This window comes from Ursus americanus, chromosome 12 (assembly GCF_024610735.1).
Source record: "Ursus americanus isolate L20-20 chromosome 12, mUrsAme1.1.p, whole genome shotgun sequence".
Lineage (NCBI taxonomy): Eukaryota > Metazoa > Chordata > Mammalia > Carnivora > Ursidae > Ursus > Ursus americanus.
The window spans coordinates 22,987,873-23,008,317 of NC_142138.1; the positions used below are offsets into that span (position 1 = coordinate 22,987,873).

The window sequence follows — 20,445 nt, forward strand, 5'->3', positions numbered from 1 at the left end:
CATGCACAAGTGTTCCCTTTTCTCCACATCCTTTCTAACACTTGTTATTTTTTGTCTTTTTGATTCTAGCCATTCTGACAGGTGTCAGGTGATATCTCATTGTGGTTTTTGAAGTCTATTTCCCTGATGATTAGTGACATTGAGCATCTTTTCATGTGCCCGTTGGCCATCTGTATGTCTACTTTGGAAAAATATTTATCCAGGTCACCTGCCCATTTTTTAATTGAATTGTTTGGTTTATTTGGTGTTGAGTTGTATAAGTTTTCTAAAAAATATATTTTGAATATTAATCTCTTATCTAATATATCATTTGAAAATATCTTCTCCCATTCAGAAAGTTGCCTTTTCATTTTGTTGATGGTTTCCTTTGCTATGCAAAAGCTTTTTATTTAGATGTAGTCCCAATTGTTTATTTTTGCTTTTGTTGCCCTTGACTGAGGAGACAGATCCACAAAGATACTGCTAAGACCAATGTCCAAGGATTTACCGCCTTTGGTTTCTTTTAGGAATTTTATGGTTTTAGTTTTATATATTACATTTAGGCTTTCAGTCATTTTGACCTTATTTTTGCATATGGTATAAGAAAGTGGTCCAGTTCATTTTTTGCACGTAGCTATCCATCCGGTTTTCCCAAAACTATTTCTTGAAGACTGTCTTTTCCTCATTGTATATTCTTGCCTCCTTTGTCGTAGATTAATTGACCGTATAAGCATGGGTTTATTTTTGGGCTCTAGTCTGCTCCATTGATCTATGTGTCTATTTTTGTGCCAGCACCATACTGTTTTGATTACTACACTTTGTAGTATAGTTCGAAATCGGGGACTGTGATAATTCCAGGTTTGTTCTTCTTTCTCAAGATTCCTTTGGCTATTCGGGATCTTTTGTGGTTCCATACAAATTTTAGGATTATTTGTTCTAGTTCCATGAAAATGTTATTGGTATTTTGATAGGGATTGCATTGGATTTGTAGATTGCTTTGGATACTATGGACATTTTAACAATATTCTTATAATCCATGAGCGTGGTATATTTTTCCAGTTATCTGTGTCATTTTCAATTTTTTTCTTTAAGTCTTACAGTTTTCAGAGTGTAAGGTTTTTACCTCGTTTAAATTCTTAGGTATTTTATTCTTTTTGATGCAATTGTAAATGGGATTGTTTTCTTAATTCTTTCTAGTAGTTCATCATTAATATATAGAAATGCAACAGATTTCTGTATGTTAATGTTGTATCCTGCAACTTTACTGAATTTATTTATTCTAATAGTTTTTTTTGTGGAATCTTCAGGGCTTTCTGTATATAATATCATGTCATATGCAAATAGTGGCAGTTTCACTTTTTCCTCACCAATTTGGATGCCTTTTATTTCATTTCCTTGTCAGATTGCTATGGCTAGAATATTCAGTACCATGTTGAATAAAAGTGGGGAGAGGGGGCATCCTTGTCTTGTTCTTGATTTTAGAGGAAAAGTTTTCAACTCTTAAGCATTGAGTATAATGTTAACTGTGTGGGTTTGTCATATATGGCTTTTATTAGGTTAAGGCATGTTTCCTCTATACCCACCTTGTTGAGAATTTTTATGATAAATGGATGTTGAGTTTTGTGAAATGCTTTTCTGTATTTATTGAGTTGGTCATATGATTTTTATCCTTTATTTTCTTAATGTGGTATATCATGTTGATTGATTTGCAGATGTTAAACTATCCTTGCATCTCACGAATCCCATTTGTTCGTAGTGTATGATCCTTTTAATGTATTGTTGAATTTGGTTTGCCAACCTTTGTTGAGCATTTTTGCATCTATGTTCATCAGAGCTATTGGCCTGAAATTTTCTTTTCTTAGAGTATCTTTGTCTGGTTTTGGTATCAGGTTGTTATTGGCTTTGTAAAATGAAGTTGGAATTGTTACTTCATCATCAATTTTTTGGAATAATTTGAGAAGGATAGGTATTAAGTCTTCTTTAAATGTTTGGTAGAATTCATCTATAAAGCCATCTGAACCTAGAGTTTTCTTTGGTGGGAGTTTTTGATTACTGATTCACTTTCATGAGTAGTAATGGGTCTCTTCACATTTTATTTCTTCATGATTTAGTCTTGAAAGATTGATTTATCCATTTCTTTTAGGTCATCTAATTTGTTGGTGTATAATTGTTTAGCGTATTCTCTTATGATCCTTTGTATTTCTGTGGTATCCATCATAATTTCTCCTCTTTCATTTCTGATTTTATTTATTTGGGCTCTCTCTTTTGTTCCTGATGGGTCTAAATAAAGGTTTGTGGATTTTGCTTGTCTTTTCAAAGAACCAGACCCTATTTATTTATTTAGTCTCTATTTCATTTATTTCTGCTCTGATCTTTATTTTTTTTTTCATCTACTAACTTTGTGTTTTCTTTGTTCTACTTTTTCTAGTTCTTTAAATGTACAGTTACATTGTTCGAGATTTTTCTTGTTTCTTGAGGTAGACAATTTTCATTTTTCTCAAGGTACTTTTTGTTTTTCTCTTTGATTTCTTCATTGACCCGTTGGTTGTTTAATAGCATGTTATTTAGTCTCTATGTATTTTTGTTTTTTCCCAGTTTTCTTCTTGTAATTGATTTCCAGTTTTATACTATCATGGTCATAAAAGGTGCTTAATATGACTTCAATCTTTTTAAACTTATTAAGACTTGTTTTGTGGCTTAACATGCAATCTATCCTGGATAATATTCCATGTGCTCTTGAAAAGAAAGTGTTTTCTGGTTTTGGATGAATTGTTCTGTATATATCTATTAAGTCCAGTTGGTCTAATGTGCTGTTTAAAGCCAACGTTTTCTTATTGGTTTTCTTTCTGGATACTCTATTCATTGATGTAAGTGAGGTAATAAAGTCCCCTACTATTATTGTATGCTGTCTATTTCTTCCTTTATTCCTGTTGATATTTGCTTTATATATAGGTGCTCCTATGTTGGGTGCATAAATGTTTATAAATGTTATATCTTCATGTTGGATCAACTCTTTTACTGTTATATAGTGCTTTTCTTTGTCTTTTGTTGTAGCCTTTGTTTTAAAGTCGATTTTATTTGACATAAGCACCACTACCCCAGCTTTCTTTTTATTTCCATTTGCATGGCATATATTTTTCCTGTACTTTTACTTTCACTCTGTGAGTTCCATTAGGTTTGAAGTGAGTCTACTATAGGCAGCACATAGAAGGGTCTTATTTGTTTTAATCCATTCAGCCACTCTGTCTTTTGATTGGAGAATTTAGTCCACTTACATTTAAAGTAATTAATAGGTATGTACTTATTTCCATTTTGGTAATTATTTTCTGGCTGTGTTTATAGTTTCTCTCTGTTCCTTTTTTCTTCTTTCTCTCTTCTCTTGTAATTTTTTTTTCTTCTCTTGTAATTTATTTTCCTTATTGTTATACTTAGATTCCTTTCTCTTTTGTATATTTATTGTAAACGTTTTCTTTGTGATTACTGTGAGGATCACATATAATATATTTTGTATATAGCAGTCTGGTTTAAGTTAACAGTAACTTAATTTTGAACACAGGCCAAAACTTTATATTTTTATCCCCGTACACACATTTTATATTTTTGGTGACACATTTTACATCTTTTTATTTTATGCATCACTTAACTAATTATTGTATTTTAATTATTTCTGTTACTTTTATCTTTTACCCTTCATACTTTCTTTATAAGTGGTTGATCTGCTACCTTTATTATTTATTTACCTTTTCCAGTGAGATTTTACTTTTACATGTTTTCTTATTAATTAGTGCCTTTTCTTCTTAGCTTAGGGATGTCCCCTTAACATTTTTATAAGGTCAGTTTAGTGGTGATTAATATCTTTGGCTTTTGCTTAGCTGGAAACTCTTAATCTCTCTTTCAATTCTGAATGATAACCTTGTTGGATAAAAAAAATTCTTGGTTGGCAGTTTTTCTCCTTCAGTATTTTGAGTATGTCATGCTGCTCCTTTCTGGCTTGCAAAGTTTCTACTGAAAAATCTGCTAATGTCCTTATGGGGTTTCCCCTTCTATGTAGTATGTTGTTTTTTTCTTACTGCTTTTCAGATTCTCCCTTTATCCTTAACTTTTACCATTTTAATTATAATGTGTTTCATTATACGTGTTAAACATAATGTGTTTCAGTGTGCTTCTCTCTCTTTTTTTATTATGTTATGTCACCATACAGTACTTCATTAGTTTTTGATGTAGTGTTCCATGATTCATTGTTTGCATATAATACCCCATGCTCATTGCAATACGTGCTCTTTAAGACCCATCACCAGGCTTCTCCTTGGGTTCCTCTTATTTGGAACTCTCTAGGCTTCCTAGACATGGAGGTCCAGATTAGGGACATTTTTGGCCATTATTTCTTCCAATAGCTTTTCTATTCCTTTCTTTCTCTCTTCTCTTTCTGAGACCCCTATAATGCAAATGTTATTCCATTTGATTCCTACAGGTTCCTTAAGGTATCCTCACTTCTTTAGTTGTTTTTTTTTTTCATTTTGCTGCTCTATTTTAGTTGTTTTCCATTGTTTTATTGTCCAGCTTGCTGATTTGTGCTTCTATTTTATCCATTCTGCTATTGAACCCTGTAGTGTATTTTTCACTTCAGTTATAACTTCCATTTGGTACTTTTTAATATTTTCCCTTTGTTGAAGTTCTTGCTGTGTTTATCCATTTTTCTCCTGACCTTGGTGGGCATCTTTATGACTATTACTTGGAATTCTTTATCAGGGGGGTTGCTTATCTCCATTAAGGTCTTTTTTGGGGGATTTGCTTGTTCTTTGGTTTGGAACATACTCTTCTGTCTCTTCATTTTACCTGTCTTTCTGTGTTTGTCTATGTATATTAGGCAAAATGGCTACCTCTCTCAGTCTTGAAAGAATGGTCTTGTGTAGGATCTGTTCTGTGTGGCCCAGAAGTGCAGTCTCCCCTGGCCACAGAGCTAGGCACTCTCTAAGCATCCCTCATGTGAGCTGTATGGACCTGCAGGAGTGATTGGGCTGTGGTTGCTGTGTAGGGAGAGTGGGGCTCAGGGCACTCATCTGGCCTGGTTGCAGCTAGGTTGCTATGTGGGGTGGGCAGGGCTCTGAGCACTTGTCTGGTCCATTTGTCGCTCATCTGCTCCAGTAGGGTGTGGCTTGGGGGCACTTTCCCATTTGGGATATGGCATGGGTTGGGCAGAGAATGCCATCTGGAGCTAGTAGGCCAGAGGGAGGGCACCAAAAATGGTACCTGTTTGCTCCATTACCAGCAAGTGAGGATGAGATTGCAAAAATGGTGTCTTCCAGCACTTCCATCCCTGGGTAAAGTCCCTGCGGGTTCCTGCCTCTCTGGTAGCAGCTTTGAAATTAGTAAGTGGGTCCCCCTACTTATGTCCTAGGTGCTTTGCAGTTTGTTGCTTCTGTGCTAGGTCTCAGGGTGAGTGGGTTTGTATGCAAGCCCTTGAAGAGCTGAATCTCCATTCCCTATAGTTCTAGGATTCTTCTGTTCTTAATCCTCATTGATTTTCAAAGCCAGGTGTTTTGGGGGCTGGTCTTTCTGGTGCTAACTCCCGGGGTTGGATGTCTCATGTGGGGCACAATCCCTCCACTCCTCGAGGGAGAGTTCCATATTTTGGGATCTCTCCTGATTGTGGGGTCACTGAATCTGGGGTGAGGTCCTGGGCAAGGCCATGTCTGCCTCTCCTACTCTGCTCAATGAACTTCTTTAGTCCTTTGTTGTGGAGATGCTGTTCATCTAGTTCTCAGGTCCTTTTCAGGAGAAAATTGTTTTGTAGGTAGCTAGCTATAAGTTGGCTGTGTCTGTCAGGGGAGGTGAATTTAGGGTCTTCCTACACGGCCATCTTGAATTCCCTCTGAAAGTATTAATTTTTTTTTTAAAGATTTTATTTATTTATTTGAGAGAGAGAGCATGTGTGTGAGCAGGGAGAGGGGGAGAGGGAGAGGGAGCATCTCAAGCAGACTCCATGCTGAGCATGGAGCCTGACATGGGGCTTGATCCCAGGACCCTGAGATCATGACCTGAGCTGAAATCAAGAGGCAGACGCTTAACTGAGTCACCCAGGTGCCCTTGAAAGTCTTAATTTCTAACTAAACTCTGCCATAGTCAGCAGACAACTTTTAACTGTCAACTCCTTCAGGGATGGCTTTGCTGCTTAGTTACCTTGCCCAAGGTCCTACCCCTTCTTGAAGTGACTTGAAGTCAATGAGTAATCAATGCCTGTCATCTCTGCCCAGCTGCAATAACTCTGAAGGCCATTCTAGTGCCAGGGCACCTCCTGCCCTCATCTGCATTTTCTGTCCTCTTCCCCTCCTTTCTTCAAGTGTTCATCCCTGGGATGCTCCCTAATTAATATCGTTCCCCCGAACTCCATCTCAGAGTCTGCTTTCTAGGGAATGAACCTGTGACATACTGGCTCACCTAAGTGAAATGTCTAGGGGCTATCAAGCATAGCAGAAAGTTAAGCTAAATATAATCTCTACCTTCTCAGACCTTACAATCTAGTGAAGAAGAGAAACCTTAAATAATGGTGTATCCAATATGGTAATCATGGTCAGATGGGAGCTACTAAGAAAAGAAGGTGGGGTGATAGTTATAATAGGGGACATGGCCTGGGGAGGCCTCCTCAAGCAGGGGACCCATAATATGACTTTGTAGGATGAGTAAGGAGGAGCCAGGGTGGGGGGACAGTCTGCCGAGCCCAAGGGGACAACACATCATAGGAAGAAGTTGTGTTTGAAGCAACCAAAAGGTCAGGGTAGCTGGAGCCTAATGCAGCAAAACTTCAAGCTTCGCTGTATAGGCTCCTTCCTTTCTTCATCTCAGCCACTCACTTGAAATCCTCCATCTTCATGTTGCCTGTTGGATGCTTGAGATGTCTCATTCTTTGTCCCCCTTTCTCTCTGAACAGACCTGCTGCTTTCCTGACCCTAACACCCTTTTCTCTGCCCTCAGTTAATCTATTCTGCACCCTTTGGATCCCCTTGGACTTCTTTAATAAATTCAAAAAACGAATGACAATGCATGCCCCTTCTCAGGTCATCTAGTTTCTTAGGACCTTTTAGGGCAATAATTTTGTTGCAGGTGAGCGGAAGGATTATGTAGAGAGGAAACGGTGGAGGTAGAGGCTGGAGCCAACTGGAGAAAGAAAAACGTTTGCTGAAATGCCACACCAAAGGGGGTGAGGTCCAGGAGCCAGGTCCTGGCATGAGGGAGATGGACCAGAACCAGGAAACGAGTCAATCAGAGGCCCAATTATCGGAGTGCCGGAAAGTGGAGTGTGGGGGCAGAGTCAGCTGGAAGGTGGTTGGTCTGTGGTTGGGTTGCTTTTTATAGGAGCCAGCCCTACCCTGGCTCCACTTGGGAGCTGCAGCCTGAGGCCCTGCCTCGTCTGCAGGTGTGAGTAATGCTGAGAATGGCGGGCACATGGAAAAGGGGAACTCTCTGGAGCCAGGAACCACACCTGTCTACGTTTTTCAAAGCTTTATCACCTTTGCAATTTAAGCAGTTTCATTTCCACTGAGATTAAAAGTAAGCGTGAGCAATTACATAAATTATGCCTGATTGAGTACTCCCTAAGGAAGTGTGAGAGAATAACCTTGAACTTCATCCCACCTCTCAAATATCTTGGTCATAATTGTCTTCTTTATTTCTTAAGAGTTCTGAAGTGCTTTTTTTATTTACATGGAGCAATGTTTTTGCATACTTAATGGTTTTGTAATAATACATAGATTTTTGTAAGGATGCTTTTATGTTTTTAACTTGCAACCATTCAATTTGATGACCTCGGCTCACTGTGATATTTTAGGTACGAAATACTGGTTTCGCCTCCCTGTGTACTGGGTGGCAAGAGGCCAGGGGTTTGTTTTCTCTCTGCACAGACAGGTCCTTCTGCTAGTCGCTTTCCACACTTGCCCAGGCTTCTCTCAGCCGCGGTGTCTGCAACTCCTGGTCATCCTTCAACTTCAGCTTCTGTGCAACTTTCTCTAGAGAGCCCTCCCACCTCCCGGGTCTTGGCTGGTTCCGTTTCCTCAGGGCAGTATTTACACTCTGTTGGATTCCCTATCTGCTTGTCTGGCTCTTGTACCAGACCCGGGCTTTTAAGACTGAGTTCCAATCACTGACGGGCTGTGAAATCAGCATAGTGGGTCATGACCAGTTTATTTAGGTTTTGTAATCTTTATCTTGGAATTTTTTTTCTAGGTTACATTTCAATAGTAATAAACTCATGTTTGCTACTTAGCTTTATTTTTTACTTCCTTGTAAGGAGTGAGGTTTGTTTCATGAAGCTTTTGTTTCTGTGTGTGTGTGTGTGTGTGTGTGTGTGTGTATCTGCATGCACCATAGTGAATAAGACAGATGTAGGCCTGGGCACTTTGGAGCACATGGTGTGAAGGAGTGTTTTCTCCAGATTTTTAAACTGTGACCTACAGTAGGAGAAACATTTTATACTGTAACATTTTTATATGGTAAGAAAAACATTTTACAATGCAGTGTTTTATACCGCATACACACACACATTCCCATAGTTTTCAAAGCCTACATATTGGACTTTGATATGTACACCCCACACGAGGTAGCTATTTTTAACTCATTGTAGATGTGACGAAATGGAGATTGAGCAATTGAGTGACCTGCAGAGGTCCTACCTCTTGTAGAAGTTGGAGCTTGGGCCTTGAATCCAGGATTCTGATCTAGTACTTTTTCTCACTCATGTGAATTTTTATAACCCTACACACAGACGCAAGGTTGCATGAGCACTAATAGCCCATCAATACCTATAGTATTGTAATTTTTTATACACAATATTGTGCAAAACTCCAACTGCACAGCAGTGGAGTGAGGCCATGGCACTTGGGAAAGCAGCTGAGCAGTAAGTGTGGTCAGCAAATAGGGTTTTGCAAGTAAAGAGCTAACATTGTTACAAGTCAATTTTTTGCCCACCGAGAAAAACTCATTATTTTGATTTCGGACTCCACTAATAGAAGTAGGATGGGTAGGAGAGAAGTGATTATCTTGTACTTTTCTAAGAGCTTTGTATTTTATCCTGGGTAGCACACTTTGAAACTAAAGACAAAAGATAGATTGTTTTTAGAAGAGGTGAGAGGACTCAGGGTCAGGCCATAGGAGGATGGAAGGTCAGGAACTGGGGGGAGCAGACCGGAGGTGGGGGTGGAGTGGAGCTCTTCAGAAACATGAAGGGCTATCTGGTGACAGAGGGCTTAGGCTGACATCAGGGGGCCCCAGGAATGGGAACAGCATGGGGACCAAGTCCCACGTGGTAAAATTGTGGTAGACGTTTGTGGGTTTTGCCTGCATGGTGTCTGCTTTTCTTTCTTATCACAGAACCCATGTCTCGTTCAGGGAATAAATCCCTCTTACGCTTGGCCAACATGGTCATTTTGGCGGGCTAACTCTATTACCTTCCCCAGGTGATCTTACAGCTCTGGCCTAAGATAATCAGCATACCCCTTCCTCTCTGGCCACAATAATTGGTCTAAGAATCAGCTTGTGACTCAGATCAGTTTGATGAGAAGAACATTTTGAGTTTCTAGGAAATTGTTGGTAAAAATCTTCTCCCCTCACTGGATTCACAGGTGCATATATCTACGGGGAGCTCAACACAAAGGAGCGCACAGCCAAAAAGAAGGGGTAACACTATGCCCCAACTCTTTCCTTCTGAGCCCCTGGAAGCAGCTGTGCCTTATGTTCTCTAGATCTTTCAGTTAGGTGAGCCAGTATGTCACAATTTTGTTCCCTGGAAGGTGGACTCAGATGGAGTCTGGGGTGTGGGATATTTCATTGGGGAGTGTCCTGGGGATGAACACTTGAGGAAGGGAAGGGAGTAGAGGTTGCAAAGCGAGGCCTTACAACGGCTTCAGCCACACCCTGAGTTGGGTGGAGATGATCCAGACATCTGTAGTCCAGCATTGATTACTCATTGGCTTTGGGTTACCCCAGGAAAGGCTGGGGCAGCAAAGCAATTCCTGAAGGGGTTGAGGATTAAAGATTGCTGACTGGTAGCTCTCCGTCAGCTGGTGCTAAACATCCTTCACTGGAGGGGCATCTGATGGGTCCGTCAAGAGCCTGCCACACAAGTTATTCCTTAATTATTCTTTTGGTAATGACCGTTTCAGCTGGCCTTTCTGTCACTGGCAACTGAAGGGATCCTGGCAGGCAAACGAGGAAACATTTTCTAAAATTCAGAGCTGTCCATATACGTAAGAGGCTGCCTTGGCGGGGAGCAAGCTCGTCATCCTCAGAGATGTTCAAGCAAAGCCTGGCAGACCACTTCCCTTTGGAAGGGAGGTTTCGTGCACTGGAGGGAAATTTGAGCTGCACGACCTTTCATTCTAAGATTCCTTGACTCCTGGCCTCTGAAGACAGGCTTAAAGAGATTCTGGTGACTTCTGGACAGTCACGGCAACATCACATAGACACATCACATGCACATCAGAGAGACCCAGATCCAATCATATCAAGTCGTATTTCTCCCAGCTAATTTCATTTGACTGTAGACTTGGAGGAATTTGACTTGAATTTAGAGATGAAGGGGATGTTGCTTGGTTTGCTAAGGAAAGACACTTTTTTTTAATGTCATTAGAAGGAACCCTAAAGGAGTTCCTTGAGCTGACTTTACCACAAACTGTTTTCACCTGCCATGCCCAAAAAGGCAGATGCCATCCTAAGTTAATGCTATCAGGGAGCATCTCAGTCAGGTTTTCCTCCTTCTGTTTCTGTCTCTGAGTTCTCCGTGTCTCCTGGTCTCCAGCCTCTGGCCTCTCATGTCACTATGCCATTCCCTGAGTCAGGCTTCACTGGCTGCTTGTGAGGCCATCTGTCCTTTCATGCCAAGGACCTTGTGCCTTGGCCTCATGCACCCCTCTGGCCCTCCCTGCCGTCCACCCAGGGTTGGCTCTCCCCCCTTGTGTCTAAGCCCTGAGCTCTGGGCATCCAGCTCCTGCCTGTCTGGTGGGTCCCCCACTGCCTGCTTTGGCTCCCTTGGATGTGGCTGTTTCTCCAGCCCTGAGCTCTCCACCTCAGCCGAGTGTCTATAGACTTGGCAGGGAGTATAGGCACCTTGTATGTGGTGTGAGGAAAGGGCCCTGGACTCAGTGCCTGGAGAATCAGAGTTTGAGACCCAGGAGCCTCTGCCACTCCCATGGATCAGTCACCCCTGTCTCTGAGCTCTAATTTCTTCATCTCCAAAGCAGGCCTGCCCTGCCTCACAAAGTCATGGTGGGAATCCTTATAGTCCTAGCTACCCTTGACTGAGGTTTTGCCACATGCTGGGTATTAAGCTTAGCACTTACTATGCTTCTTAATCCTCCCAATGCAACACTTTGAGAATGGCATTTTTATCCTGATTTTACAGATGAGGAAATGGAGCCCGGGGAGGTTAAGTGATTTACCCCTGGTCACACGGTAGAGCTAAAATTTGAACCCTGATGTGTCCTTTGTAACACTCTTGGCCTTTATACACTTCACTATAAGATGAGGAACACAGGAATGCTTTATAACAGTGAGAAGTCTTTTCTGCACATCAGCATCTATCATTATTTCAATCATCCATGAATCTCTCTGGGTCTCAAAGGCACAAGGACTGTCTGATAGGGATGGTGCTGATCCATCTGTGGGCAAATTGCAGAGAGAACCATCTCGAGTCAACAGTTCTTCACATCTCTGATTTCTTTAGCCTTAAAGAAACACATACCTAGCAAATGTAGGGGGATCGGGGGAGTAGACTTCCTGTTACTGAAGATGCACTGAACACTTGAATCTGGAACTTGATCCCCAGATCAGCTTTGAGGAAACAAAGCTTGGCTGAAATCAAAATGGCCAGTATCTTTGCACCTCACAAATATGCCTACAGTGGCCACTGCCCTCATTCTACCCTACAGCATCTGCAGGCAGCATGCACTGTGGTGCCTGTGTGGGGACAGGAGCCCATGCTGGGCTGCAGCACTTTCTCAGGAACAGAAGCAGATGCTAGGAGTAAGTTTGCTCCCACTTGCACTCAAAGTTGGCTGGAAAGATCCAGGGAATGTTGCTGGAGATTGGCAACCCTGAGCTGCTGCATGTGCCATGGTCACTGGCTCCCACCTCCCGAGTGGATGAAGCTGTGGTAGTTCTGCAGACTCACCATGCCAAAGGAGAAACTGCCCAGAAGGTCGGTGCTGTTGCTGCTGCTCCCTCTTAGACAAGGAAAATCTGATTCAAAAGCCAAATAACTGCTCAGGGAAGTCAGATCAAGGTTTGAAGGCTCCCTAGCTTGTCCTACGAACCTCCACACCAGGAACCACAAATTGCAAATTTAATAGGTCATTTTGTATCAAGAGGTCAATTAGGAAGCACCTAGAATTTTGTAATTATATGAATATTTTCTTTGGGATCTGCTATGGCCTAGACAGTGTTAACTTTTTTTTCTATTGTGATTTTTAAGTTTCTCCTCTAGAAACTGATTTTATTTAATATACACAAGTCTTTCAGTTCTCAAAGAAAAATCCATTAAAGAAAAAAAAATGAACCAGTTTTGGTAGGTTCTGCTGGCTGCAAACCGCCCCACGGATACCAGGTGGTGGCGCCAGAGAGGCAGTAGCCGCAGGAGGATTGGCCTTGGAGGCTCCTGACAAGAAATCTTGAGCCTTCAGTTTCCAAGTGCCAGGGCTTAATTGGCCAGCCGTTCTGCATTCTTCATGTGTCAGCAGCCTGGCTGCTCTTGTTCCTCATGGTGTAACGAGGTGCCCTGGGGTTTGTCCATAGCTGGTCACCCGGAGTTGCTCCGGAAGTGAGAGCATTTCCCTCCTGCTGCAGAGACAGTGCACGTTCTCTTTGGAAATACACAAATGGGCCCCTGCAGTAGCTGTCCTTGCCTGGCCCACTATCGCTGCCTAGCTCTGTGCTACTCCCTGCTCTTCACAGGTCTGTCTCCACCTCTGTAGTTATGGAAACCATTTATGACAGGCCCATGCAGATCCAGGGAGATAATCTGAGTGCCTTCACATGGGTCAACTGAGAACTTCCTACAGTGGCATCCCAGAGTGATAGGTGGCCCACTCTTAAATTCTCTCGTTCTCCACTGTGAGTAGACTCATCCATTTAGGCCAGCACAACTTGTGTTATATACTATGCCAATGCATAATACCAAATACTATGTATTCTCTCCAGGTGCTGTGATGTGAAAAAGTTGAGAAACTTTGGCCTCATTGGACCTTCCCAACTCAGAGCCGTAGATTCTATTGTTATCCCCATTGTACAAGTGAGAAAATGGAGACCCCACAGGCTTACTTACTGTACCAAGGTCACACAGCTATTAAGTGGCCCAGCCAGAAGTTGAACCCAGAGAGCCTGCCTCTAGAACTTCCATGCTTTTGACCCCAGAGCAGAAGTCCTCCCTAACTATGTATTAGAATCTGAAGAACTTCAAAAAAGACCAAGAAAACCAAAGCCAACAAACTGTCATGGCCAAGGGAAGCCTAAGGAGACAAGATAACTAAATGTCCTAGGTTGTACTAGATGGAATCTTGGGACAGGAAAAGGACATTAGAAAAAAAAGTGTGGAAATTTAAATAAAGCATGAATTTTAGTTGATAATAATACATGAATATTGGTCCATTCAGTGTGGCAAATGTGCCATATTGAGGTAAGATGTGAATAGTAGGTGAAACTAGGTGTGGTGTAGACCGCAACTCTCTCTACGACCTTCATAATAACTCTGCAAATCTAAACCTGTTCTAAAAGAAGTTTATTTTAAAAAAAAACCCCAAAAACAAAGCCTGGGGCCCCATCTCAGAACAATTAAAACCACTTGGAGGTGAGGGCCAGGCATCAGTATTTCTTTAAAAGCTCTCCAGCAGATGAAAATGTTCATCCAGGGTTGAGAATCCCCACACTACCCCCACCCCCACTGCCACCCCAATATGGACTCGAGGCTGCTGGAGTGCAGGGTTCTTGTCTTATTCATTTTTATTCCTCTAGCACCTAGCTTGGAGTCTGGCCCTGGTTACGCATTCAGTACACATTTGATGAATGAATGAATGAATGAATGAATGAGTATTTTAACCTCTCCTCAATTCAACCTGACATAACCAGCTCTGAAGAGAAAAGATTAAAAGATTTAATGTTGTCAGGAAACACATCTGTCTGTGGGTCCTGATGATTTATTACGAGCAAGTCACTAGGTGCTGGCCACTGCTGAAATTCTGATAGGAGGTGATGCCTGTCCTCGAGGCATATTCTAGAAGGAAAGGGGGCGGCCCCGTGGGGTGATGGTTAAGCAGGCAGGGTCTGGAATCAGCTGGTTCAGATTCAGATTCCAGCTGCTGCACTTAGTAGCCATGTGATCCCCGGCATTTTCCTTATCAGGTTGGAGACAAAGGGAGATACGAAAATGAAGCAGAAACCGAAGTTGCTGCCATGTGAACTGCAAAGCCAGAGACATTGGTAAAGTGGAGCCTACTGAAGACTTTTGCTTTCACTGGTTTTCTACCAGATGTATTTCCTGTCATCAAAAGTCCACCTGTGCCCTAGCTGATATGCCCGGCAGAAAGGATGGGAACCGAGGCTGTGATGACGTGAGCAGCTGGGGGTCCTGGCAGGGTCCTGGGCTTGGGGAAGGAGGACAGAGGACAAGTTAGGTGTGGAAGGGGGGGCTCCTCCTGGATCTGCTGGGGCCATTGCTCCCTTCATGGGGAGACCTGAGCGAAGGATCATGGCTCATGCTGACAGAGCCCTAATTCTGCACCGGGAACTTTTCTAAGTGCTTTACCTGCTGGGGATCATTTCATGTTCACAGCCTCCTCCGGAAGCGGTCCTCTTGTGTATCACTCCCATTTTATCGGTGATGCAACCAAAGCCTAGAATTAGGTAACTTACCCAAGGTCACATAATGAGCAAGTGGTAGGACCAGAATTCAACACAGCCTGGCTCAGAGTGTGTGCAGACCCACTGTGTGAGGGAGACACAGCCTAGTTTTGCAGGAAAAGCATCAACTTCAGACCCAGGCAGAGCGAGGATCAATCTGGCTCTGTGACCTTGGATGTGGCACTTAACCTTCCCAGGCCTCCCTTTCCTCAACTGTAAAGTGAGTATCACAGTAGGGTGGTTCTGACGGTTAAATGAGATAATACATTTAGCCCTTCTGTCTCCTTTCTCCATTCTCAAGCTTATCTCCCTCCTTCCCCTCCCCTCCCTCTGTCCCCATTTAGTACCCATTTCTTTATCTTTTCAAAGCTAGGTAAGAAAAGCAAAGGTCTTCCAGGTCTTGATCTATTCTTCTAATGGAGCTGAGTTATCAAAAATATATACATATGCATATTTATATACATATATTAATACAGGTGCCTATATGATATAACATATATACAAATCATATATATGTGTGTGAGGCTGAATAGTTAGTAGATATAGATATATAGATAACAAAAATGTTTGAAAGCCTTAGTTAAAGATCCAGCTTTATCTTTTATAAAAGATCCCTGACTGGTGTGGCATGGTGGAAAAGGAAGGAGGTCACCCAGTTAGTATCACAAACCTAGAGTACAGGGAAGTGGGGCAAGAACCATAATTTCAATAGGAATTCAAAAGTGGGAGGGTTCAGTTTGGTTGAAGGAGTCAGGGCGTGCTTCTCAGAGGAGGTGACACTGCGTTGGAGGGGCAGGGTTTGGTGAGGCAGAGGGCACCAGCCTATGACATGGAGAAGACCCTATAGAGGGGAATAGAAAGGACATGCCATGAAACTGTAGGTCAAATGCACCTGGGGGGACCCAGTGAGCTGCAAAATGAACATGAACCTGGGCCCTGCATGCTACGTGTGTAGTTTCATTTGATCACTTGGACAGCTTACATTATTATGCCCCTTTTACAGAGGAGGGAACTAAAGTTCAGGAAGTTCAAGTCACTTGCTGTAAAGTACATAGTTACAAAATTAGAGGCACCGAGATATGGTGATACCACAGGGTTTTCCATACTGACTTCATGAAGGTGAGGGAGCATGCTGATGTGGGAAGAGGGGCCAAGAAAATGGGAGGACTGAGTTTCCATGCTAAGTGTCCTTAGTGGCCCACAGAGTTGTTATGGGTTTAAGTGAGATAATGCTTTTTTAAATGCTTTCACTGTAAAGTGCAGTGCAAATGGTAAATGGACCAGAACACGGGGAATCAAGTTATGTCCACCTTAGTTTCAGAAGAGCATCTAGTATAATAATGCAAACCAGGGGCTTACAAGCTCCTCAAAACTGGGGAGTGCTGAAAAGCATATGAACTTGGCATCAGGCAGACTTGGGTTCTAGTTCTTATTCTATACTCACTAGCTCTGTGGCTCTGGGCCTAGCCCTTCTCTGGGCCTCAGTTCCCTTATCATTGACATGGAGTGTGCTCCAGTGTCTCACTCAGCCCACACATGGTCATGTTCTGGGTCTGCCCTCACCTGACACGGCAGCTGGGCTCAGGTTCACTTTCAAGATGACCTCCAGTGGCCCCGAAGATAGTCAGCCAATCTCAGGAAAGGAAACATAACTTACAAAAGAAAAACTTGTTTGCACTACTTGGCTATAAGTACAGTTTATGGAAAAATCCCAATGATATTGAAAAATATAAAGTCCATACGTAAAATTTAAAGGATGCAGAAAAATGTAAGAATGAATATAAAGTTCATCTAGACCTAGACATTATTATCTTTTTGGTGTGTGCCAACAAACATTTTTAATAAGAATAAATCAGTATATGTAAGTCAGTATTTAAAATCCTCATCCTCCTCTTTTGTATAATCTTCTCTCATTAGTTAAATATAATATAAATGAAACTCTCTGCATATAGAAACTGCTTTTTAAAAATTCTAGTTGTATTCATTTAACCAATCAAAAATGTTTCTGAAAAATTAGTTGAGCATTTTTTACGTCAATACCAATTATTTATTAATGATTTGCCAAATAGTAATAAGTCTTTAGGTTATGTAACTAATTATTGTTAAAAATCTTTACAACCTTTTAAAAGATCAGTCAAATATAAAGCCAGTCAATTAAACTTGACTTTATATCTTTAAGTTTAGGAGATACCGTTGCTAATCTCAATACTTTATGAAAAGCTCACTCGCTCTACAATATTCTATTCACTAAGAAAAATTGATACAAGACAGCACTTTTGGGAAGGGGCTATCTCTTGTATCAAACCAGCAGAGCCAAGCTGTCAATGTCTGTCTAAAACCTGCTGTCAGGGGCTGGAATTCTGCAGCTGTCTTCCCTTCATGCCATAAATGATCCAGCTCATTCAATCCAAGAATAGTCCAGTGGGTGAGGGGGAGAAGTCATTGGCGGGTAAGACTCCTGAGTGTGCATTGCTGACTGGGTAAGGGAAAGCAACAGAAGTTGTACGAGGCATTTGATTACTTAAGCTCTCATTCTGAGTTCTACCTATCTCGGTCAGGAGAACCCAGGTTCTGCCGTGCTAACAAACCTTCCCAAATCTCAGTGGCTTAACATCATAAAGATATAAGCAGATAGACTCTGCTCGCTTTAGTCACTCAGTGACCTGGGCAGTTAGAGGCTTCATTTCGAGTATGCTTCTAAGAAATGTGGTGAGTTCTTAAAGCTTCCATCCAGGAGGGCTATATGCAATTTCTACCCACATTTTATTGGATAAAATAAGTCACGTGGTTACATTTAACTTCAAAGGGGGCAGGGATGTGGAATCCTGCCATGTTATGGCCATTTTACTGTTAAGCCAACTGTGGGACCTTGGGCAAGTCAGTTCTACTCTGTCAGCCTCGGTATCTGTAAAAAAGAGGGTTATCTGGCCTCTACATTCATTCGTTCATTATTCAGTCAGTCAGTCCGTCCATCAACGCAGTGTTCTGGGTAGGAGCCCAAACTCTGAAGCCAGCTTAACTGGCTTCATCTCAGCTAAGTTACATACTACCTATGACGTTAGGCAAGGTATTTAATATCTTCTGGACTTCAGTTTCCTTATCTGTAAAATGGGGATGATAATAGAGTTGTTGTGCAGATATAATGCATGTATTATATAAGTTACACAGAACAGCTTAGAACCGTCCCTGGCATATTGTTTATTATTGATCCACCCATGTAGCCATTTATTCAGTGACTATTCAGAATCTTCTCTAGTTACCTTTGGAATTTCTTATGAGAACTGAAGGGGAAAACAGATGTAAATCTACATTGCAAATGACAGGATACCCACAAGGAAGTACAAGAGGAGAAGTAGCGTTTTTGTAGGGTTGGACTGATTTTTTGCTTCCATTTATTGAACACCTAGTACGTGCTAGCTCTGTACTAAGTGCTTCTGTAGTGACCCTAAGAGGTGGTCTTCCAGATGAAGAAATTGGGGCTGTAGGAGTTTAGGTAACATGCACCAGGTCCCACAGAGGGTGAAGGGTGGGGCCTTTGAAGGATATGAAGTGAGGATACAGTTACTTTTGCATGAAAGCCTTTGTTCTTTCTCCTGAGCATGTTGTTAAGGATCATCTACTCATTATTTAACCTGCTCATGTCTCTGCTAGATTGAAAGCCCCTCAAAGACAGAAGGTATTCCCCTGAATTCTTGGTGTCCTTATGTTGCCCAGCACCACACCAGTGACACCACGGGGTGGCCATCAGGAGGAGGAGAAGGGAGAGAGAATTAAGCCAAAGATCAGAGTCTTGGATTTAAATCCCTCCAGCTGGCTAATAATCTTCAGAATGTCACTTCTCTTGAGACTTTCATTTCTTGACTGTTAAATCTGTTCCACAGGACTTTCTGTCCAAAAAGGCTTCACAGCCCCAGTCTTCCAACACTTACAATTTAATAGACACTTGTTGACTTGACAAGAAGATACAACCACACTAAAAGGCTACTTATTATCAATTTTAGGCCATTTGGCTTTTCTTTGACACACTTCAAAGACAGAGAAGAAAAGATATTATCTAAGACATTTACACATCTTTCTTTGCTGGGGCATAAATTTTCCATTTACCTCAGGTTCTGCCAAAAGGGGGGGAGGATAATAGAGGAAGGGGACAAAGCCAAGACTGTGGAGCTCATGAACCCTGGTGTGCTGTATCCAGAAGAAATGTCTCAAACTAAAGGCTCTCTTAGGGTAAGAAAGCAGACCCAGCCCAACCTCTGGGGAAAAAAAAAAAAAGGAAAAAGAAAGTCCCCTTGAGATAATGTTGTGGGGTCATGCCCTTCCAGCTTGCCAAGGCGAAACACACGTGCTGTAAACACAATGGGCGCAGGCTGAACCGGTCCTTCCTGCAGATACCAGCCTGCAGAAAACACGCGTTGGGAGCCGCTGGTCAGAGGAACGTCGTACGTGTTGCTCAGCCAGGGAGCAGTCACAATGGCACAGCAAGTAGATTTGCTCGGTCCAGGAGCAGTGAGGAATCAGCCAGAATCCTGGCCACCCCGCTGCTGGAGTGTCCCCCACCGTTTTCCCTTGTTCTCTCGCACGATAAGAACCACTACTATCAAGCATCGATTAGACGTGCTAGCTGCCCAGCACCGTGTAGACCTTCATTCTTTCCATCTCGCAAGAGCCCCGTCAAGTAGGTGCCCTTCTCCTCCCCATTCTGCAGAGAGGACGCCGAAGCTCAGAAAGGCTGCGTCCCTGCCTGTCGTCACACTGCAAGGACTCTAGCCCAGGACCCGTACTCCGAGGCCGTCCTGGAGGTTTATAGATCAGAAGTCATGGTCAGGGGAGACACACTCCTCCAGACCTAGCCCCTCTTCCCGGAGCGGAATTCTTCAGACCGTCTGCCCATCTCCTCCACAAGGAGTCGCCGCGGGTGCTGGGCTGCCCGGGATTTCCTGCCCCGACTGAGCAGAGATGCGTACAGTGACCTCACTTCCTGGGAAACTTTAGTGGCTCCGCTTTTCGATGGGCTGAGTCATTGTAGCTGAGCTCAATGTTCGGAGCTGCATAGGAAAGTGTCTGGAAACTCCCCCAGGTCTTATCGACAAAAGAATTCGTTGAAGACAATCCAGCTGCATTCCTCGGCTTTCTCAGACCTCACCTTGCCCTGGGAGGATGAGAAAGGCTGGGAAGGTATGAGGGTGAAAATAAGCTCTGGAATTAGGAAGAGCTTTTCGTGCCAGCCCAGGGATCTGGCAGCTCCTGAAAACACCCCACAGCTGGCCTGTGAGGACCCAAAGGCAATGACCCTGGGTCCTGTGCTGCACGTCCTGTGGAAAGCTGGCTGGTCCCTACCCCACAGCACCCATCCAACTTGTCATCTGGCACCAAGGGCCTAATAGGAGCAGGGAACTGGGTTAGGCACTGGTGATAGAAGAGCCTGTGGTGAATGGTGTGGTAGGCAGCTCTGGACTCAATATTTGGATCTGTGGCTTACTGGCTGTGTGACCTTGGGCAGGATAGTTAGCCTTTCTGAGCCTTGTTTTCCTATCTGCCCTCAGTCAAACCTCATGATTTTGTTGTGAGGATGAAATGAGATAATAT

General features: G+C 42.7%; 1 long non-coding RNA gene across 3 annotated transcripts in view; it reads left to right on the forward strand.

Moving 5' to 3' along the window:
* Nucleotides 1–16,744, forward strand: part of LOC123795330 (uncharacterized) — a 101,969-nt gene extending 85,225 nt beyond the window's left edge. For all 3 annotated transcript variants that reach the window (XR_006780440.2, XR_015726263.1, XR_006780439.2), the window contains one exon: nt 14,362–16,744. This is a non-coding gene — a long non-coding RNA (uncharacterized LOC123795330). The remainder of the gene's footprint in view (nt 1–14,361) is intronic.
* Nucleotides 16,745–20,445: the final 3,701 nt, after the last annotated feature.